Source organism: Tenrec ecaudatus, chromosome X (assembly GCF_050624435.1).
Source record: "Tenrec ecaudatus isolate mTenEca1 chromosome X, mTenEca1.hap1, whole genome shotgun sequence".
Classification (NCBI taxonomy): Eukaryota; Metazoa; Chordata; class Mammalia; order Afrosoricida; family Tenrecidae; genus Tenrec; species Tenrec ecaudatus.
The window spans coordinates 38,865,835-38,890,033 of NC_134548.1; the positions used below are offsets into that span (position 1 = coordinate 38,865,835).

At 44.4% G+C, this 24,199-nt stretch overlaps 1 pseudogene; it reads left to right on the plus strand.

Annotated features, from left to right (window-relative positions):
• Positions 1 to 2,802: 2,802 nt before the first annotated feature.
• LOC142433276 (mitochondrial glutathione transporter SLC25A39 pseudogene) lies at positions 2,803 to 18,530 on the plus strand (annotated as a pseudogene).
• The last annotated feature ends 5,669 nt before the right edge of the window (positions 18,531 to 24,199 follow it).

Consider the following 24,199-nt stretch of genomic DNA (forward strand, 5'->3'; position numbering starts at 1 on the left):
CCAGTAGAAGGATGACTGGGTCATAGGGTAGATCAATTTCCATTTTCTTTAAATATCTCCAGATTGTTTCCACAGTGACTGTACAAATCTACATGACCACCAGCAGTGGAGGAGGGTTCCTACTTTACCACAGCCCCTCCAACACTTGTTGCTCTCTGATTTGCTGATTTGGGCTAGCCTCGGGGGTGTTAGGTGGTATCTCATGGTTATTTTGATTTGCATTTCTTTTATGGCTAATGACCGGGAACACTTTCTCATATGCTTGTTGGCCATATCGGTCTCCTCCCTAGTGAAATTTCTTTTTAGACTTTTGTCCATTTCCTTAGGGGGTTAACTATTTTCCACTTTTTTGCAGGTCATGAGGATGTTGTAGATTTTAGTAATGAGTCCTGTCTCATGTGTCTTTACTAAAAATCGTCTCCCAGTCTGTGGGTTGTTTTGTCACCCTCTGGGTGAAGTCTTCTGAGGTGCACAGGTGTTCTATTCTTATTAAATCCCTTTGTTCACTTTCCAGTTCACCTGTGTGTGTACCCTTCTCTATTGAAGTGAGTCTATGAATTCCGTGGGCCAGTGCTCTTCGGTTTGTCCTGATTTTCCCCTTGATGGTCCTGATGGTTTGGGATTGAACTTCTAGTTCTGTGAAGCAGTTTGAGTTTATTCTGGTGCATGGGGTGAGGTAAACATCTTGTTTCATTTTTCTACATGTGGATATCCATTGTTTCCAGCACCACTTGTTAAAAATGGCATCTGCTTCCCACTTGATGGTTTTGGGACCCTTGTCGAACATCAGTTGTCTATATGCTAATGGTTTTATTCCTGGGCTTTCTATTCTTTTCTGCTGTCTGTCAGTGTGCCAATACAATGCTGCTTTGGCCATTGTGGGCATTAACATCAGGAAAGGCAGATCCTCCAACTTTGTCCTTATTCTTCATGAGATTCTGCTTCTTCTAGGTTACTTCCCTCTCCATCTGAAATTGGTGATCAGTTTTTGCAATTCTTTGAAGAGGGTTCTTGGCATTTGAATCAGAATAGCATTGAACTAACTTGTAAAGCGCTTTAGGTAATATTGTCATCTTTACTATGTTAAGCCTTCCATTCCAGGAGCAAGGGAAGCTCTTCCATTTGTGGAGGTTGCTTTTGGTTTCCTGTAGTGGGGCTTATAGTTTTCCTTGTATAGGCCTTTATTTTTTTTGTTAAATATATTCCTAGGTATTTCAGTTTGTTCTTAGCTACTGTGAAGAGTACTTCTTTCTTGATCTCCTTTTCCATGGTCCTCTCCGATGTGTATAGAAAAGCTACCGACTTCGGTTTGTTGATCTTGTATCCTGCCACTCCTTCATATTCCTTTATCACTGTAAGCACTGCTGTTGTGGAATTTTTGGGGTTTTCAATGTACAGGATCATATCATCTGCAAATAACGATAGTTTCACCTCCTCCTGTCCTATTTGGATCCCTTTGATGTCCTTCCGCTGTCTTGTGTTGTAAACCAGAACCTCCAGAACGATATTGAATAGAAGTGAGGAGAGAGGGTTTCCTTGTCTGGTATCCTTTTTCAGTGGGATTGTTTTTTGTCTTTTCTCTATTAACTATGATGTTGGCCGTTGGCCTTTAATAGATAGCTTGTATCAGCTTGAGGAATTTACGTTCCAATCTTATATTCATGAGTGTCTTAATTAGGAATGGTTTTTGAATGTTGTCAAATGCTTTTTCTGCATCTATGTATATTATCATATGGTTTTTATCCTTTTTCTTCTCAATTTGGTGTATAATGTTGATGGACTTTCGGATGTTAAAACATTCCTGCATCCCTGGTATGAATCAATCCTACCTGGTCATGGTGAATGATATGTTTTATATATATTTGTATTCTATTGGACAATATTTTGTTAAGGATTTTTGCGTCTATGTTCATTAGAGATATCCTTTTGTCATTCTCTATGCATGTGGGTTTTTGCACTGTTTGGGTATCAAAGGTGTGCTGGCTACATAGAATGAGTATGAGTGTTTGCCATCCTTTTCTGTGCTATGGAATACTTTGTGGAGGATCGGTGTTAGCGCTTACATGAATGCTTGGTAGAATCCTACTGTGAAGCCATCTGGCCCAGGGGCTTTTTTCCTTGATAGATTCTTGATGACCCTCTCTATTTCTTCTTTCATTGTGGGTTTGTTGAGGTTCTTGACATCTTTCTGAGATCATCTAGGGAGGGACTATTTTTCCAAGTATTTATTCATGTCTTCCATGTTTCTGAATTCATTAGAATACAGACTTTCATAGTACTTTGTTAGTATCCTTTTAGTCTCATTGGGGTCTCTTGTAATTGCCCCCGTTTCTTCCTTCATCCTGGCTATTGATGTTTGCTCCTTTCTGTCCTTGTTTAGATTCACCAGTTGTCTGTCTATTTTGTAGATCCTTTCATAGAACCAGCTTTTAGCTGCATTTATCTTTTGCATCATTCTCTTGCTTTCCCAGTTTAACTCTCACCTAATTGTTATTATTTCTTTTCGCTTGCTTCTGGAGGGGTTGTTGTTCTGCTCTGTTCGGTTGTTGGAGTTTTTGTGTTAATGTGGCTGTCAAAAGCCTCTCTCCTTTTTTCATGTATGCATTTAATGATAGCAAGCTCCTCTGATAACTACCTTCACAGTATCCCTTATCAGCGAGGACGCTTATCTTTTGAGCCACTGGCCCTGTGAATGTTGCAGGGCTCTGAAATGACTTGGGCTCAAGTCTGAAATGAACAGCAGCAGGTCTAGCGGCAAAGAGAGGGCAAAAGCTCCAGCCCTCCGCACCGGGAGGAATGCCGATGGGGCAGGCAGCCTTAGTGCTCAGAGCTGCTGGCCCTGGATACCCAGCAATGCACCAGAGTGGACAAAGCCGGCTCCAGCTGGAAACAGAAAGCCGTGTCATTCGCCTTCTTAGTAGGCAGGACGGCTCACTCTTAGGGCCACCTGCGCTGTCAGTGACTCAGGGCCTAGGTTGTGTCAGCACACACTGCACTGGGAGGAACGCCCCAGGGGCAGGCTGCCTTACTGGTCTTGGCTGCGCGTACAGCCCGAAGTGGTCCCAGGTGAAACTCAGGGTGGAGGGTAAAGCAGGATGGGACCCAGCCCCAAGATTGCGAAGCTGCCAGGAGTGGGCAGCAAAAGGGTTGACAGTGGAGAGTTGGTGGCAACAAAGAGGGTATAGCGTCCACCATGCAGGTCGCCCAGCCAGCCACCAGTAGATTGCAGGTCAGTTATGGGGGCTCTGTGTGAATGCAGGGAGGGACCAGAGCTCAAGGGCGGATTGCTGTCACGAGGGGAGAGGAGAACTGCGTCAAAGGGCATCTTCTCTCCTAGTCGGATCCCACGAGTTGGGGCAGCTGCTGTAGGGAGTCGCGCCATAGCTGCGCATGTCTCCGCAGAGCAGCCAAGCAACGCCACGTGCGGGGCCTGATCTGGGAGTGGAGTGCGGTATCACTGATTGCGGCAGCACTGGCAGCATGTGCTGGGGTCGCTCCACCTGATGAGCCAAGAATTCCCAAGAATCAGATTCTGGATCACTGCATCTGGAAAATAGGTGGTGTGGATCAGGACAAATGTGTGGGGTGGGATGGAGTGCTGTCCCAGGGAGGTCTTTCACTCACCAGACTCCTTCTGCTCGCCTACCTGGACACTGAACCCACCTTGTTCAAAAGAGCCCTCAGAGTGTGCGGCTCACCTGGTCCACCATCTTCCTAATTCTCCCAGTTTATTTATTTACACCCTCTATTTCAAAAGCAGCTGCTATTGATCTTGTTGGGTGCCATCATATTGATTCCAAGGAGAAGCTGCTGTATTTACAACAGAGCGACGCTCTACCCAGTCTTGTGCCATCTTCACAACTCTTTTTATGCTTGAGACCATTGTTGCAGCCACTGTGTCAATCCATCTTGTTGAGAGCCTTCCTCTCTTTCACTGCCCCTCCAATTTTCCAAGAATGATGTCCTTCTCCAGGGACTTGCCTGATAACATGGCCAAAGCATGTGAGATGCAGGTTCACTGCCCTTGCCTCTAAGGAGCACTCTGGAAGGATCTTCCAAGACAGATTTGGTTGTTCTTTCAGCAATCCATGGAACTTGCTGCGTTCTTCTTCACCACTAAAGCGATTCTTCTTTGCTGTTCATTATTCAATGATCCACTTTCACGTGCCTGTGAGGCGATTTAAAATACCATGGCTTACGTCAGGCACACATTAGTCTTCAAAATAACCTCCTTGCTTTTCAATACTCTACAGAGGTCTTGCTGTAGCAGATGTACCCAATGCGAATGAAGGATCTTTTGATCTTTTAACTACTGCTTCCAAGAGCATTGCTTGTGAAACTGAGTTTATGTTGTTGAAAAAAGGGATTTGCGATGGAGAAGTCTTTGCTCTTGCAAAATTGTATCATCCACTGATTGCTCTAAATTGCCCTTTAATAACTTCTTTTTCTGTTTCCTAAAGCTTTGGGCACATTGTGCTATTACCCTTGTTTGTTTCACAGACTTTCTTAATTTCATCCCTTATTTGGTCTATTACTCATTTTTTTTTAAATAGTGTGTTATTCTGGCTCTATGTGTTTGTCTTTATGTTCTTGTTCCTTCTTTCTATTGTTGATTTTCAGTTTTATAAAATTGTGGTCTGGGAAAATGAATGATAGTATCTACATGTGATAGCATTGGGTAAGGCTTACTTTGTTGCCTTGCTTGCAATGTTTTTTAGGCTATGTATTAAGTGTTGTGGAAAAAATGTATACTTTGTTGTTACCAGGTGAGGTGCTCTCTATATTTCTACATATAACATCTTCCCTGGGGGATGGACTAAAGAAAAGTGGGTGAAGGGAGATATCAGGTAGTGGTAGTGTAAGATGTGATATAATAATAATACTAATTTATAAATCATCAAGGAATCATGAGGAAGGGGTGACGGGGAGGGAGGTAAACAAATTTGGAGCTGATACCAAGGGCTCAAGTAGAACACAAATGTTTTGAGAATGATGATGGCAACAAATGTACAAATGTGCTGACACAATGGATGTATATATGGATAGTGATTAGAGTTCGGCAAGCCCTCAATAAAATTATATAAATTTTAAAAATACACAGGCAAGTCTCTGTATGCTGTAGTCAATTAATATGACCAGTTTAGCCATAATTCTTATATGATGTATTATAATGCTGAACTGTGTTCCTGTGATTATGATCACATGTTGGAAGGAGTTCTCTGTTTCAGGAATAAGGAAATCCTGATTTTAGTAGAGGATATGAATCAAGTTACACCATTTGTTTCCTTGGGGACATCTTTAAGACCACTTTACTAGAGGGTCTGACTTGAGATCCAGTCTTCCATTTCCCTTGGAAGTACAGTCAGGAAAAAGACAAAAAGCATTCCTTCATCCTCAGTGCATAAGAACCATGTGGGAAACATAGAAATCTGAGGACCGTTGAAAGAGAAAGCCCATGATGTCTGTCTGTCTGTCTGTCTTAAATGGAGGAGGCCACTGAGACTGGGTGCACTAAGTAGCACTGAGACTCAGAGGAGCAAGCTGAGACTGACTTACCTTCTCCTCATCTGGTGAGAGGCTAAGGGACTGTGACATGGAGTGTCAGGTGGGCTGGCTAATGATCCATAGAGGCAAAAGCCAAGGGACCATGTAGCTGACAGGCTGAGGACCAGAGAGAGACTTGGCTTCTGGCTGAGAAGACGTGTTGCTGTGGACCAATGGCTGTCCATACTGTTTGCTGATGCCTGCTTGTAGTTCATTGGTAACATAATTAAAAAACCCCTCCATTGTATATAATATCTGTGAGTTCTCTGTGGACATCACACAGAAATATTGAGCCCAGCATAGACCCACGAGTGCTGTGGGAGGAAAAGTTGGTGACAGAATTGGTAAGAAGGATGGAGCATGGAGGCATGTCAGATTCCTACCTCATAGCATATAAGGAAGTCAAGTGAAGTCAGATATGGCTGCCAATTATCTCACTCCTCTGCAATAATCAGGATAAAATTGGTCTGAGAAAAGACCAGGTGACTTCTGATCTCAGAAATTGGCTTGGAAACTAATTGAATTGAACCCTCCATACCCGAGAGAGTGCAAGAGCAAGGAAGGAAACAGAAGAATGGAGCATGCCCACTTGAAGGGCACTCAGAACTTATTCAACACTGTCAGCCCATCCTGTCTAGAGTCATGCCCCAACCAGGCCCAAGAGAGTGCGCACACATCTTAGCACTAGACCCAGGCCTCATTGGTTCAATACCACAGCCAGACCCTGCCCAGGTCTGTGCTCCTGAGACCACAGAAGACTCTATCTAAACAAATCCTTTCCCTTGTTTTTTCTGTTTTTCGTCGCTTTTTAAAATGATCGTCTTCTCTTCCCATCTTTTGTAAAAATTCTAATTTCCCCGTTTCTGCTCTCTTTCTTTAAAATTTCCCCTCTCTCTCTTTAGCCATCACCCTTTTGCACCTTCCTTCCTCTTCTTTCTTCTATCTTGTGATTTCTAGTATTCCTTTAGAGCATAATTTTATAAAGACAGCTACTCCTACATACTCCAGCTGCCCTCCAAATCCTGAAAGATACAATAGGATGCCATGGACACAGCAACCTCTTTTTCTGCGTGTGGACTGCAGTGGGATGCTTTCTTTCTTTTTTTATTTTGTTAAGATCTTTATACTGTGGGCATTTATAGCTCTTATAACAATCCATACATCAATTGTATGAAGCATATTTGTACATTTGTTGTCAATGTAATTTTATAAACATTTACTTTCAATTTGATTCCTTAGCATTTGCTCCCCTTCCAAAACACCCTGACATTCATGATATCTTGATAAATTGTCAAATACTGTTTTCGTATCTTAACACCATCAACAGCTCTCTCTCTCCCTTCCCTCACAATTTCTCTTGCTTATTCCCAGGGGTGGTGGTGTTTGGGGTAATTAAGTATCCTGTGTCAAAATGGGGTTTGAGAGATTTAAGATTTAAGGGGTGAAGTCTAGTCTGTCAATTGGTCATAGCAAATGATGCCTCTGTGTGGACAGTGCCTTCTCCGGAGAATTTTGGGAATTCCAGTATTTCTTCCTTGCAGATGGGGGAATCACTCTCTCTGCTCACTTCCTGAGAGACACTCTAATGACAAGACAGAGGGCACTATGCTGACAGACCCTGTGCTCTGGGAACTGGATCAGTCACGTGAACACACCTGCCAGCACCAAAAAGCTTCTCCTGCCACTGGATCCACAAGACTCTACCCACTGGCCTGTGATTTTCCTGCACTTGGTGTCATTACATGTGTTTCCTGAGTCTGTAGAGGTATTATAGATTGATATTAGTCTTATGTGCTAACAGCAGACTATGGACTTGATCTGGAGTGTGCTGTGATGTTTTCTTAATATTCAACTGTTCTTGTACATAAACCTCTTTCTTATAGAACTATAAGTGTCTGCGTGAATTTGTTTCTCTAGTCTACCTGGAATAACACAGTTATATTTCATTCATTGCACTCGGTTCCCCCTCCCTCCCCTTGTCTCCCCACCTTCCCGTTACCCTCCTGGTAACGCTCCTCCTATTTCTGTTCTTGAGAGGTTTATGTGACCTGGATTCCATGTGTCATGAGCTCTTTTCTGTATTAGTGTCCATGCTCTGGCCTACTGCAAAGTTGAAGGCAGGACTGGAGTTTTGATAGTGGTGGTGGTTGTGATGGGTGGCTGGTGAGGAAGCCTCAAGGAACCAGAGGAGTATTGTATGTATCATTGGTACTATACTGCACCCTGGGAGTTCCTGATGGTATGTTCACTGAAGAACAGAAAATTCATGCTTGGTTTACTGATAGCAATGCACGATATGTTGGTGCTACTCATAAGAGGATAGCAGCATCACAACGGCCCCTTTCTGTGATCTCCCTCAAGGACAGTGGTGAAGGGAAGTTCTCCCAATGGGCAGAAGCTCGAGCTGGGCACCTGGCCGTTTGGATTCCCTGGAAGGAGAAAGGGGCATTGCTTAGGTGAATGGCTTGGCTGGATGGTCAGGAAATTGCAAGTAACATAATTGGAAAATTGGTGACAAGGAGGAATAGAAAATAGGTAAGTGAGTAAACCTCTCTGAATGTGCTAAGGAAGTAAAGACAATTGTGTCTCATGTGTTTGCTTACCAAAGTGTTACCTCTGGAGAGGAGAACTTTAACAATCAAGTAGGGAAGATGACACACACTGTGGAGACTAATCCTCCTCTTCCTCCACCACTCCTGTCATTGCCCAATGAGGACATAAACAAAGTGGACATGGTAGCAGGGATGGAGCTTATACATGGGTGTAGCAACATGGACTCCCACTCACCAAGGCTGTTTGGCCACTGCCACTGCTGAGTGTCCCATTAGCCAGCAGCAGAAGCCAATATTTTGTCCAAGATATTCGACCATTCTTCGAGGAGTACAACTGGCAACTTGGTCACATGTTGATTGCATAGGACCACTTCCATCATGGAGGGGGCCGCATTTTGTTCCTCCTGGAATAGGCACCTACTCTGGACATGGATTTCCCTTCTCTGCACGCAATTCTTCTGCCAAAACTACCATTCATTGATTTAGAGAATACCTTATCTACAAGCATTGCATCCCACAAAGCATTGCTTCATATCAAGGAGGCCACTTCACAGCAAATGAATGTAGCAATGAGCTCATGCCAATAGAATCCACTGGTCATATCATATTTTTCATCATCCTGAAGCATCTGGCTTGATATAACGATGGAGTTGCCCCCTAGGTGGCAACAACTCACGGGGATGGGGCAATGTTCTCCAGGAGTTTTTATACCCTCTAAACCGGTGGCCATTATATGGTGCTGTGTCTCCCATAGCCAGGATTCATGGGTCCAGGAACCAAAGCATGGAAGCTGGCATGGTACCACTCACTATTACTCCTAGTGACCCACTGGCAGCATTTCTTCTTCCTGTCCCAGTAACCCTATCTATGCTCTTCATGTTTGGAGGTCCTTGTCCCAAAGGAAGGAACTCCCCCACCTGGAAACACAGCACTGATTCCACTGAACTGGCAGCTGAGAATGCCCCCTGGGCACTTTGGTCTTCTTATACCTGTAGATCAACACATCAGAAAGCATTTCACTGTATTATGTGGTGTGATTTATCCTGTTTCCCAAGGAGAAATTGCACTGGTGCTACATACTGGAGGTAAAGAGGAGTATGTCTGGAATCTAGGAGATCCCGTAGGCCATCTCTTAGTAATACCATGCCCTGTGATTAAAGCAAATGGTAAACTACAGCCACCCAATCCCGACAGGATAGCTAATGACCCACACCCCTCAGGAATGAAAGTCTGGGTCACTCAACCAGGAAAACAACCATGGCCAGCTGAAGTGCTGGCCAAGGCCTAAGGTAATACAGAATGGGTAGTAGAAGAGGGTAGTTCTACTTATCAGTTACAACCACATGATCAGTTGCAAAAGCGGCGTTTGTGATAGTTTATCTTCTTTATATGTGCTTATTGAATATCTGTCCTTTGTTCATGTATGATGTACCAGAAAAATTAGATTCTTTGTGTTTTCATTTATATGTATGATAGACATATGATGTTAGGTGTAAGTGTGATTCCATTAATGTCTAGAAATTATATATTGTTTGGGCCGGGTCTCAGTCGGGCAGCCCCCACCTCCTCTCTGGCTCCTGAGGAAGATGAAACTTCACAGCCCCAATTCTCAGCCTCTCGGGAAGATGGATGATCTATTGAACTATGCAACTCCTGCCCCAGCAAGCTATTTACCTTCCCAGGAAGTTCTGCATAGCTCCTTCCCCCAACACTTCGAAGAGCAGATCTGCAAACAACAAGATGACCTCCCTTAAGTTCCTGCATCTGCAAACAATAAAGTAATAAAGATTCTCCCTTCTGTTAACATATACTTCCTTAGCTCAGACCCTATATAACTCTCACCGCCTCACCAACCAACTGTGGCTTCCCTGACCTAACTGATTAGGTTGTGGAGTTTCCCTCGCATTAATAAAGCCTCGCTATACTTCTTATTCCTAAGCCTCATCTCCTTCTGTGCCTCCGTCTCCAGTCTCTCATCTTGGTGCAGAAAGACCCGGGACCTGCAGGAGAGGCCTCTGTGCTGCCCCGGACCTCTCTCTGGCCGGTGCACAGACCCGACCTACGACTCCACAGACCTCTAAGGCCTGTCTATGCAAGCACTTGTCTGGACTGTTGGCACTGGGCCTGGCGGTCACCGCACCTTTCAACTGGACCAGAGTGCAGCGGGTGAGTTTGAGCTTCGCTTACTTGTTTGTACGACTGGTATTTGCAGGTCTTCAGTGTTTTCCCTAAAATATTCCACTCTCCTTTCCTGACCCTGAACAAAAGGCCTCAGACTGCCCTAAATTCATCAGCCGCAAAGCCAGGTGCCTCCCCTCCTCAGCTCCCCATGGTGTCTTCACTGATCTGAGGTCCCTGTCTGCCAGTTAAAGCCTCAGGCCTGCCCCAGGAAACCTTCCTGTACAAGAGTCCAGGACTCTCCCCCTGGGCCCCTAGGTCTGACCTGGATGCCTCTCAGGGTTACCTGGCCACCTCCTGACTGACGGGAGACATCCTTCTCCTTTGCCCATACCCCATGCAGTTTAAGACCCCATGGGAAGCACCCTTTTTAGGTCTCCCAGGGACAGCCCCCTCAGATGCCTGCTAGCCAATCTCCCTACACTGGCCCTGGCTCCAGACATTCGCCCCAAGTGTCTGCACTTTTTCTGTAACCAAGTGTAGCCACAATACAAATTGGACAATGGGTCGCGCTGGCCAGAAAACAGTACTTTCGATTTCAATATTCTCTGCGACTTTGACAACTTCTGTCAAAAAACCCAAAAATGGTCTGAGGTTCGTACGTTCAGGTGTTCTTCCTCCGCTCTAGTCCTTCTTTGTGTGCCTCCTGCCACCCAGCCCAAGTCCTTCTGGCTCAGTCACCTCTTCCAGACTCCTGTTAGCTCTGCCGCCGCTGCACAAACCAACCTGGCCCCTTCTGACTCCCTGGAGGTGTTGTGGTTCCCTCCTACCAGTCCTTCACCCTACTCCCTACAGTCTCCTGTAAACCCAGAGCCTACTCCAGCCCCTGCACAGTCTTCACAACTCCCTTGGCCCCAGCCCGCTCACTACCCCAACTCATCAACCTTGACCTCAGCTCCCTCAACATCAGCTTTCTCAACCCTCTCATGTCCCCCTATTCTCCCCTGTTGCTTTCCACAGCAGGTTGCACCACGTTTGCTCACTCCATGAAATGGCTGAGGTGGAAGGCCCCATCAGGGTCCATGAGCCCTTCTCCCTCACAGATCCCCCCAAATAGAAAAACGTTTGGGGACCTTTTCTAATGATCCCACGACTTATATCAAAGAGTTCTGATGCCTCACCCAAGCCTATGACGTAACTTGGCAATATCTCCATATAGTCCTCTCTTCTCCCCTCACCCCTGATGAGCGGGAGCGGGTTTTCACAGCCGCCCAACAGCACGCAGACCAGGGCCATCTCACGGATACCCCCATGCCCGTAGGCCCCTAGGCAGTTCCCAGGGCAGAGCTGGATTGGATTTATCAGACAGATACCCAAGCTGGACGGGAAGGCAGAGCTAGCCGAAAACACGTGATAAGATGTTTGCTGGCTGGCTTGCAAGCCACCTCCCACAAGGCAGTTAATTTTGACAAGCTGCGAGAAATTACTCAACAGCTGAGTATAAACCCTGCAGCTTTCCTCTCCCACTGGATGGAAGCCTCAACCCAGTACACTAAACCCCACCTCGCCAGCGGGAGCCACTCACTTCAAAACACAGTAAGCCACTGATGCTAAAAGGAAATTAAGAAAGCTGAGGAGGGCCCTCAGACTCCCATTCGTGACCTGGTAAATATGACATTTAAGGTTTTTAACGCCTGAGAGGAACAGGCTGAGGAGGCATGTAAGTCCCAAGCCCGCCAACAGGCTAACTGGCACACTCATGCTTTGGTTGCCGCTTGAAAGGCAGCTGGAGGGAGGGTTCCAAAGGCAGCAGGAAGCAACAACAACGACTGTGCCTTTAACCGTCCACCACCTGGACCATGCTTTAAATGTGGCCAGGAAGGGCACTGAGCTAAACACTGCCTGCAGCAGCAACCACCCAGCAAGCCTTGTGGTCAGCAGGGTCACTGGAGAAGTGACTGGCCCTCGGCGCCTAGCCGTGGGGGGACTGTCCCTCAGAACCTGACCTCCGACGATGATTGGACACCCAGGCTCAACGATCCCAAGAACCCTCGCTGAGCCACGGGTGACAATCGCGGTAGCGGGCGAAGCAGTCTCCTTTTTTAGTGGACGTGGGAGCTGCCTTCTTCGTGCTTCCTTCCTTCTTGGGACCTACTTCCCCTTCCCCGTCACAGTCGTGGTAGAGATGGCAAGCCCTCAAAGACATTAGCGACCCCTCCTTTGTTCCTAGATATAGAGCACTCCCCTCTTTCTCACTCCTTCTTAATAATGCTTTCTGTCCTGCGCCCATATTCGGTAGGGATCTCATTTCCAAACTAGGAGTTAGTCTTCAGTGGATCCCCTAGCTGCTCACTTCTTCCTCCCCATATCTGTTTTGCTAACGCTTTCGGCCACTAAATTTCCACCCGCACCCTCCTCCACTACATAAACCCAGAAGTGTGGAACACTTCCTGACCGGTTGTCCCAGAACATCGCCAGCCTGTTTCTATCTGCCTTTAAAACCTTCCCTTCATGTCCCCAGTTTCCAATCGCCCCCACTCACTGCACAGGCCTGAAACCTATCATCCAGTGCCTCCTAACCAACCAACTCATTACGCTTGCACACTCCCCATGCAACAACCCCTACCTTGCCCATCAAGAAGGCAGAAGGGTCCTACCACCTAGTGCAGAACTTAGGGCCTCATCAATGAAGCCTTAGTTCCCATCCACCCCATAGTCCCTAACCCTTAAACTCTTCTGTCCCATGTTCCTCCTAATACCACCCACTTTACCGTACTTGACCTAAAAGATGCTTACTTTACAATTCCTCTAGACCCTGCCTGTCAGTTTTTTTGCGCTTTGTCTAGGGAGCTTTGGGGAAAACGGGGAGCTAATAATGTGGACAAAGATAAGGAACATGTTCTAAATTTGATTGTGGTGATGATTGCACAATACTTATTAATATATTTAAACCAATGAATTGTATGATACATAACTTATATATTGTGTCATTTATATCATCTCATGCCAACTTGAGGGTATTACAAGTGAGGGGGTGGAGTTTAACCTGTCAGTCAGGTCACAACCTGAGTTTGCCTCCTTGTGGTCAAGGCCTACTCATGAGGGTCTGGGATCCTTTTCTCTTTCTCCTTGGAGGTGGTCCACAAGTATCTAAGGAATCCCGGTTGTAGTCTTTTGACTTGTGGGCAGCACTTGACAGCTCATTTGGACGGGTTGGGGTTACTCACAAGGAGTGATGGAATGAGGCTCTAGACCAGCGGTTCTCAACCTGTGGGACACCACCCTATTGGGGGTCAAATGACCCTTTCACAAGGGTAACCCAATCATAACAGTAGCAAAATTACACTTATAAAGTAGAAACAATACTAATTTTATGGTTGGAGGTCACCACAACATAAGGAACTGTATTAAAGGGTCGAGGCATTATTGGTAAGGTTGAGACCCAGTGCCCTAGACCACTGAACCTCTGAATACAGGATTACCGATCGGGAACTTTAGGATGTGCAGATTTCAGACGCAGATGTTGAAAACTGAAAGGGTATGTGTGTTGTTATGTAAGTGGGTCCTGGGATATATAACCCTGAAAGCTGAAAGTAACAAGGACTGGACTAAAAATGCATGCTGTGGATTGTAGCATGGCCTTCAAACTAATTAACAGAGATATATCCATCAATTCTAAGTCAGGTTCCTTCTTAGACTTGAGACTATTGGATGGTCTTTCCAATTTCTTTGCTTTGGTGTTTATCTATAGAAAATAGGCAAGATAGGCAATTCCAAAGAGACAGTGACAGGACCAATGGTAATGGGGGGACATTGGAGTGGAGGAGATGAGGGTAGGTGAATGGTTAGCCAATAATTATGACAAGGGAATAATAAGGGTTCTAAAAATGATGGTAAAGGGTGTGTAGCTTTTTTTGGTTGTCTTTGATCTATCGATTTATATGTAAGGAATTACTGAGAGTTGAATGAAGGCTAAACATAATAGTAGGACAGGAGGAAAGAAAAAAGAAAAGGAAGAAAAATAGAGATATATGTAGGTAGTATATATTTAAATATATAAATATAGTGTACTCGTTTATATGTATATATAAATATAAATATATATATGAAAATACAACAAGGAATCAGATAATCTTTGCCCCTCTACTTAAGACTTACCCAAGTTCAACAACAGTTTCTTCTAATAATGTGGCATTGTATATTTACCTTCCCAACGCAATTGGTGGAGACAAAATGGGTGTAAAAACAAATGTGATGAAGAAAGCTGATGGTGATCAGCTATTAAAAATTATATTGTCTGGAGCCATAAAGACTTGAAGTTAAGCAAGTGAACATCTAGCAAGGATTCAATAAAGCCCACATGGATGAAAATCACCAGCCTGTGTGATCCTGGGGTGTCAACAGGAATAGGTATCAGAAGTTCACAAATAAGCAGTCAAATTAACATGTAGGAGCATGGAAAAAACCCACCTGTAAGATCATTGGACAGTCCCTCACAGAAGAGCAAAATGGAAGTGATGATACATCCCAGGTGATGTGCACCACTGATGAAATACATAACTAATGTCTAGATCTTTACTATTTCCACCTCTTACTATTGTGGTCTTTGTTTTACCCCATTAATCTTGTTAGATCTGCATATGTTTATTTGTGTAATTAAGATTATTTAGTGCATGAAAGGCAACACAGATAACCCACCAGAAACAGTAACAGGAGTAGTGATTCCCTGAGGGTAGGGATGAGGAGGTGGAGGAAGGGAGGGAGGGGGAGCTGATAGCAGTGGTGACTGTATAAACCCACTCAAGGGGAGAAAACAACAGAATTTATGTGAAAGGATGTACTGGATAAGGTAAGATACCACAAATATATTATATCTATAATGTGTCCTGAGGAGTAGGGTGTGGGAGGGAGGGAATAAAGGAGAGCTGATATCAAGGAGCTCAAGAAGAAAGCAAATGTTTTGAAAATGATTGTGACAGCAGCTGTACAATATTGATTTATGTGATTGAACTATAGAATGTTATGCGATATGTAAGAGATTCCTATAAACAGATTACTAAAAATAAATACAATACAAGGTGGTGGGAAAATTCCTGACATTTTAATTCTATTTTCCATGAACATTTTTAAGTCCTCTTATTAAACTACCCCTATTCATGAGCAAAATGATTGTCTACATAGAAAATTCCAAGAGATCTGAAAATAAAGCTAGAATTAATAAGTGGTTTTGGCCAAGCTGCAGGATTCAAAAAACAACAAATATGTGGAAATTGAAAGCACAATATAATTTCCAATTGTTCCAAAGAAAATGAATCAGCTATAAACTTGGCAAAACATGAATAGGATATATATTATTATATGCTAATGTAAAAAAAGAATCCTACATGAAGAAGTTTATGTCCTAAATGAATGGAGAAACATGCCATTCTAATGGATTAAAACACTCAGTGTGTTAGTCTGGATACTTTAGAGAAACAAACCCACAGAAACTCATGTATAAGAGAGAGCTGTATGTAAAGGTTAAGTGCACATCAAGGAAACATCCCAAAGCAGTGCTGCCCAAGACCACAAGTCCAACATTAGCCTCTATGTCTGACATCAATCTACACAATCCTCCTCCCTCTCACAACACTCACACAATACTGCCGACTACAAGAGGAAAGCGGAATCAGAGAACATGTAAGCATCTCAGGGCTGGCAGGGGTTGCCATATGGCTGCTCCAGCACCCAGGGCTACATCAGGGTAGGTCCAGGTGGCTTCTCCTCAGGAATGTACTGCAGGAAGTGACCCTTGCTGGCTGAAGCAGGGAACTGGCTAAGGCAGCTGCACGCTGGTCCAACAATCAGAACGCAATAGACTGAGAACTAGAAAGACAAGGCTCACCGAGCCATTTATTGCCATGCCCTTCAATTAACCCCACCTGTGTTTATTTGCCAGGTTGGCACACTAAACTAACTATCTCACTCAGCATAGCAAAGATGTCAAGTCACCGCCCCTTAAAAAAAAATCTAATGCTTTAAAGCAATGTTTGTCAAAATCTCAGCAAGTAATTTTTATAGATATGGACACGCTTATACTGAAATGTATGTGAAAACTGACAAGGTTTACAATGGCTGGCACAATTTTGCAATAGAAAAACATGGAGGAATCTCTCTGGCCAATGTTTACGTTGGCTATGTACATATACCAATATAGAACAGAATAAAGGTCTCATAATTTGACCAATGCAAATATGTTCACCTTTTTTCAACATGGGAGACATAGCAGTCCATGGGAAGAACATCCTTTTCAACAAATGGTAATGTAATAATTGGACATCCATAGGGAAAAAAATTAACATCAACCTCAACTAAGTCAATGGGTAAATTAATTGAAATCAGATCACAATGAATTTCTACATAACTCTTAGAAAATGACAAGGAGTAAAATTGTTGGCAAACAGTTTCTAGACTTGACAACAAAGCCTAATTCACACACATGCAAAATTGATTAATTTAATTGGATAAAGATGAAAAATTTTGTATTGGAAAGAACTCTGCAGAGAGAATGAAAAGATTGGGTACCCAAGGAGGAAATTATCCACAAACAACATGCACAATTAAGGGTATATAAGAAAAATATACAAAAATTGTTCAATGATCAATGTTGTTTGTTAAATAAGACAACAAAGGCCAGGAAGTTTGAATGTGTGCCTAATTGCCTCGTGAGCAGCTGCCTTCTTGACCATGAAACCAGAACAGTTGCACAGGGCTTGCCTGCCTTTACTGAATATTCTGATCAAAAGAAGGAAATTAAAGAATGAAGTTTCAAAATCTCATGAAATTCACAATTTCTGAAGCCATGGAGCCTGAATGAACCTCTGAAATGATTTCCTCAATATAATATTTAAATATTTAAACAAAATATGCCATGAAGTTTTAAAACCAAGCAATAGCTTTCCTTAACTTGAAAAGATCATCTGCCTTGTGAATTTTGCTTTGTGAAGATCTCTCTCTATCAGGAGAGAGACCAGGCTGTCTACGCCTCTAAAGAGCTACATTCACAAGGAATGGTCTACCCTGTCCTGTGTTAGTTGCTCTGAGCTGGCATCAAATCAATGGCAGTGAGTTGGGTTTGGGACAGAGGATCAAACAAACAATAGAACATTGAGCACATGGATCTGCCTGCACCAGCCAGCTTTGGAGACCTTATTGGCCTGCCCTATTCTGGATGGCGAGCACCACAAGCACCAGCCTAGAGTCAGGATGGAGACTATAGGATTGCTATCCAGAACCTGGGGGACATTAGCCCTCTTCAACAAATGGTGGTCTCGGGCGCTGGAGCAGTGGTCAACTCTCCCTTCAAGATGCCCCTGGACATTGTGAAGGTGTGTTTGCAATCCCAGGGCCCCTCAGTAGTCACTGAACTAAAAACACCCTTTAGACTCTGGAGCGTCTTCTACACCAAATTTCCCATGTGTCTCCTGTACTTCAATGGTACCCTGGGAGCCCAGGCCCGGTGCCCACATGGTGTGTGGTGTGTCCCCTAGTTTCAGGATCCCACGTGATTTTGAGGGACACCATGGATGCCCAAAGTCACCAGTACCCTGTGATGGGCCTTCCAGCCACCCTGGTGATGATGGTGCCAACCACTGACATTGACTTCACCAATTATGACCAACTCAAAACCTCCCTCTGTGGCTGAGCCCTGAGCTCTGACCTCGATGCCTCCATGGAGGCTGACACTCTGGCATGCTTGGGCACGCTGACAGTGTGCAACATCTTGGAGCTGGTGAGGACGAATTACAGGTGCAGCAGGTTGGGCACTTCTGTGCAGGCCCCAGTGGTTCGTAGTGGCTGGCACTCCCTCTGTGGCTGGACTTGGGGCCCGTGGCCCTGCTGTACCTGCCCTTCTCAGAACCTGTATTGGTTCAACTATGAGGTGATAAAGATGTAGTTGAGTGGGCCCAGGCCAAAGGAACAGACATCCACCTGTGGACATAGGCTTTGTGGCTGGTGGCCTCTCTGGAATGATGGCAGCAACGTAGGCCCTGCCCTTCAATGTGGTGAAGATTCAGGGGCTGGTCTGTCACCCTGGGCATAATGGAGGCTCTGGGAATGAAGCCACCACGGGTGGACACCACCTGGCAGCTGCTGCAGAAGAAGAGGAGGAGGAGAATCCTGGAGGAGTCTGGCACCAAGGGGCTCTTTGCAGGAGTCCCGACTGGGATCATGAAGGGGGCTCCACCTGTGCCATTATTATCTATCAGCACTTATATGAGTTTGGCAAAAACCTCTCTAGAGCAGCTCAACCAGCAACAGCTGCCAGGCCCTTGAAAGGCAAAGGGGGGCTCCATCTCCATGGATGGGCTGTGTGCTGGAGGAGACTGAGCCAAGTGCCTTTTCCTCAGCACTGAGGGAAGAAGAAGGAAGCCCTGCAGGGATCCCACCTCCCTGTCTCCACACGCCCCCTTCCTCATTTCTTCCCTCCCCACACACCATCAGAAAATACACACATACCCACACAGACATAAACGTGACCATTTTTCAGTGGCCAAAGCTGAGCTCTGATTTATTCTGGAATTACTTCCCGCCCTGGCCATTGCCAGATGCGGAAGAGTTTACTTCCAGCTTAGTGTCTTTTCCTGTCTTGATTGGAATCCTCTTCTGTCTCTTGTAACCAGTCACACGGATGGGCCGCTTTCTTCCCTTCTTCGATCCATCCCTTTGAGAGGACTTTTTTCTTGAGGTCTTTCTAATGTTACCTCTCACCTCCCTCTCTAAACTCCGCACCTGTTTGGCAAACACAGTGACCCCGAAGGACATTAATTTAGAGAAAAGAAGTGATAGGGTGGATGAGCAAGGGAGGTTTCAGGAGGAGGGGTGTTCGGTGAGAGGGAGAGATGGGCCAGAAAAGAACAGAGGGAGTCTTGGTGGGAAGAGTGAAGGATACTGGATCTACCGTCTTACCTGCTCCCTCTTCCTGCACTTCTGTTGACAACAGTCCCTCTTCTCGTTCATCTTTTGTGCGGTGGAGTGTTCTGATGGATGAGAACTTGTGCTTGTCTGCTCCATAGCTGAGCCGGTCTCCTCAGCTACCCTTAAGCCTCTGAGGGGTCTCCCCAGGGCTCTAGAGCTTTATACCTAAGCCCCGCCCTTGAACAATGGAGAGCCACACCCCTCAGGTTTGTTTGGTCAACATGACATTTTGTTGCATTTTCAACATGACATTTTCCCTCAGCCAATAGTGTCTATAAGGGTTTTGACATTAGAGAGCAGTTAATGGACACCTCTGTCAGGAGAGAATTGTGTTATTCTGGGTACTTTAGAGAAACAAATCCACAGAAACTCATGTATAAGAGAGAGTTTTACATAAAGGTTAAGTGCACATCAAGAAAACATCCCAATCCAGTGCTGCCCAAGCCCTCAAGTCCAGCGTTAGCCCATATGCCTGACACCAATCTGCACAGTCCTCCTCCATCTCTCAACACACACACAATACTGACGAATGCAGGAGGAAAGCTGAATCGGTGAAGGTGTAAGCATCTCAGTCTGGCAGGGGTCTACACATGGCTGCTCCAGCACCCAGGACTGCATCAAGGTAGGGCCAGATAGCTTCTCCTTGGGGGTGTCTTCCAGGAAGTGAGCCATGCCGGCTGAAGCAGGGAACTGGCTAAGGCAAGCTGCACCCTGGTCCCATCATCACAATGCAAGAGACCTGAGAACTAGAAAGGAGAGGCTCAGGGAACCATTTATCCTTGTACCCTTCAATTAACCCCACAAATGTTTATCGGCCAGATTGGCACAATAAATTATCTACCTCAAGAATGCAAGAAGACCAACATATTCTAGTTTGAGAAAGGGATCCTTCCTTAACACCTCTTCCAGAGCCTTCCCAACTTGATCTGTCACCCTTCCTCATCTTCCTATTTCAATTCTACTACTGGTCATGATAGGGCTAGGGTGTTTCCTGTGTCTGGGTCCCACAGGCCCCCCCATTCAATGGTCCATTCTGTTTTCTTTCAGCCTCCACTATTGGCCAGTGTTTTGGATGTCTCCTAAATACTACCACATATTTTTTTGCTAGGAAACAATACTGAGGTGTACATACTTAAAATATTCCCAAGTGGATATGGCCTTCTTTAAGTTTCTGTGGAAATATGAATCATTACCATCCCCTCTGAAATTTTTCCTTCACATTCCTGAAAGACAATTCACATTCCCTTCCTACTACTGCCTTTTCCCCATGTCCAACTCTTTTCAGTAACCCAGGCTGACAAAGCTCCCAGGAGTTCAGTGAATGCATTTGATGCATTTATTCAAGTGTCATTTTTAATCTGTTAGGTATAATGTAGAAGAAGTATTCTGGGGTGGATTTTACCAGAGTAGGACAAAAGTAGTGCACATGTACTTTCCAGATGTTGTGCTCACTGTTTACATGAAAAGAACTACTACCAATGAAAGGAATGCATCTAAAGTTCGTTCTCTCAATTGTAATCTGTGGAACCAAACACACAAGCAAACATTTATATTGGAAAGATTAAGTGAAACTATCTTTATTTATAGACTACATTAAAGTCTATGTTGAAAATAGTGTCTAAAAGTAATCATTGGATTTAGCAAGGCTGTATGATACACAATCAATATGCAAAAACCAATTGTACATTCATGTTTTAGCAATAAAAATGGAAAATTGAAAGTAAAAGCACTACAATTTCAAAAAGCATCAGAAAATGTGAGACCCTGAGGGGTAAATCTGGCAAAAATTACAGCAGATCTACTGCTATGAGGACAAACTGATGTGTCTTGGGAAAAGTACATCCAAAGTGTTTCTGAGAGACAAAGATGTCGAGACTCTGTCCGACATACTTTGGACATGTGAGGAGAGACGAGTCCCTGGAGAAGGACATCATATTTGTTAAAGGAGAGAGGCAACAAAAAAGAGGCAGGCTCCCAAGGAGCTGAATTGATACAGGAGCTGCAACATCATGCTCAAGCATAGGGATGATACATTTTGAGTATGACATAGGACAGGGCAATATTTTGTTCTGTTGTGCATAAGGTCACAGTGGTCATAAGCCATTCGATGACACCAAATCACAATAAGCTCCTGTACATCCTGGTTCCCCTTCAATAATTGCTTTAGGAACTTTGGCTTGGCTGTGGTGGGAAGGGGAAAAACGTGGGACAAGGGGATCAGGCTCAATATGTATGCAGAAAATGTGATGTTTTAGCATTCTTGTTTGGATAACTGAAAAAGTGAGAATGGCATAAACACCAGAGGCTATCTGGGAAACATATGTGACTTGAATTGGAGGAAAATACTTAATCTTCTGGGGGAAAATGTCCCGATTCAGAGCTATCTTGGTTGGGAAGGATTTTTTCTCTGAGAAAAATGACATGAGAATCCAGAAATAAACTGTAAGCCTTGCAAGCAGTCTGGTGAAGGTAGTCCTAGGCATGGGCTTGCTTGCATCTCCGTTACTCTGGAGTGGGGATTGGCAGACCCTGGAGTTCCAGAGGAGACCTGAAGCTGACTTGAATCATTGTCCTTTACTGCCCCAGCCCTGTCTCTCTGAAATGAGACAAACTGCTCTGGGGCAGGTCTGCAATGCTCTCTAGTCCACTGTGTAGCAGTCAGCGGGGGGCCTCTGCCTCCTGCATGTGAGGTGCATGTAGGGGGCAATCTTAGTCCACTTCAGGCCGTGACACCCAGTAGAGCTGAGTGGGTGATCGCCTGTGCCTGAGGGTCAGGCTGCCTGACTGCAAATTCAAGCTCTGACAATAAGAAGCTCTGTGATCTCTGTGAAATGAAGAACTCAATCTGAGAACTTGTCTCCCAAGTGGGTTGTGAGGGTGAGCAGACCTCGTGTAAGGAACAGTAAGCGTTCAGTGATTGTTATGAGTTCCCATTGGGTGGGCTCTGACTCATGAGTCCCTATGTCAGAGTAGAGCTCTGCTCCATAGAGTTTTACGTGGTTGTTTTTTGGAACTTGAATCCCTGTCCTTTCTCCTGAGGCACACCTGGATGGACTCAGACCTCCAACCTTTCAATTAGCAACGGATGACATTGATCCTTTGTATCACCTAGGATTGACCCTATCATGGTGTTGTTGTTAGGTGCTGTTGAGTCCGTTCTGATCATAGGGTGCTGTGTGCAACAGAACAAAACACTACCCAGCCCTGCACCATTGTCACAATCTAATTTCTGCTTGAAATTCTGGTTGCAAACACTGTGTCGGTTTATCTTGGTGAGGATCTTTGAAGTTTGATACTTTTCTCTAGGGACTCGTCTCTCCTGATAACCAAAGTGTGTGAGGTGATCTACAACCAAGGTTTGTGAGGTGATCTGGCCATCTTTGCTTCTAAGGAGCATCCTCTTTTCAGAAACCTATTTGTCATGACATCTCCCTTGATTTCTCACTTAACCAGATGTTTCAGACTCATCACCTACAATTCCAAACCCAAATGTAGAATAAACCCTCTCTGTAAGGAATTCCAATTCCTCTGGCTGTGCTCAGTTTTATTAAGTTGTCATGGGTATTCTTTGTAGTGGAAGATTTAGGAAATCAACATTTATTTTGAAGGAAGAAAATTTACGAGTTCAAGCTGATATTCCAAATTCAGATTTCCAGGGAAGAGGGGGTCTCATGAGATCACTGAAAATATGGTTGGTAGTGCAAAGTGTGCTGAAGATTGACATAGGGTTGCTATGAGTTGGAACTGACTCAGTGGTACCTAACAACTTGATTCTTCAGACTACTGAATTCAATTTAAGATTTCCTCTTCTTTTTGCAGCTTGAATAATTTCTGCTAGTGAGGTCATCAAAGTGCTGTGTTTTAAAGGGACCTGAAGTAATTTCTTTTCCTGTGGGGTCAGTTATGTTGCCTCATTGATTTGATTTCTTTGTTTCATTGTCTCCCTAAAGTTTAGAGATAAGTTTTATCTCTTTGTTTGGTTAATTTGCAATAAGTAAAATGCTTCCACATTTTCAATATAAATTGCTATGTAGCAGAAGAGAGTCTAAAATCTTGCCTCCATCTTGTCATTGTGCTTTATCCTTCATCCGTCTACAGGCAATTTATGTATGCAAATTGATATGCATCATCCAATTCTACCTCCCCTTTCTTGCACAAAACATAGTATGACACTTCTCTTAACCCTCCTCCCCACACTGAACATGTTCTATAAATATGTTAGTTGGGCTAGATTAGAGAAACAAATTCATAGGAATTCATTTGGGTATAAGAGAGTTTTATATAAAAGGTAATTGTTCATTTAAGAAAGCATCCCAACTCAGTTCAGTCCAAGCCCATAAGTCCGATATTAGCCCATATGTTTGATACCAATCAATAAAGTCCTCTTCAGACTCATGAAACACATGCAATGATGCTGAATACAATATGAGCACAGGCCAATGGCTAGAAAGTCTGTGGATCCCATGGCGTTGTAAGCATCTCAGCACTGACAGGGGTCTCTGTGAGGCTTCTCCATCTCCCAGGGCATAACGCTATGTGTCTTGTCAGCCTCTCTATAAAGAGTTACTATCTTGGAATTTCACAGGGACAGTTAGATCCTGTCCTGTAGGGTTGCTGTGTGTTGTCATGGACTCAATGGCAGTGAGTTTTGCTTGGTTTGATTGACACTATGTCAAAAATGGCAGTTTTGGAAGGGACTCAAATCGTGTTCCTTTTCAATGTTAGCTGAGTTTTAGGAACTAAAGGAAGTCTACAGTGGCAAAATCAGGGTTGTATGTTGAATGAGATAAGGTTGCACAATGAAATTATCATAGTACAGCCCTTGCCACCCTGGAAGAAAGAGCAAACACATTACATGGTGGAGAAATATTCCTCATTGGAACTTCCCTGGCCTTTTGCTCAATTTAACTTATTTTTTTGTAAGTCCCCCTAATCATCCTGTGTCCTTTAAGAAAATCTATAAGATTAAACCTTCAGCGTACCCCCAAACAGTCACCATAACCTTCTGAGCTGACCTCTCTGCTTTG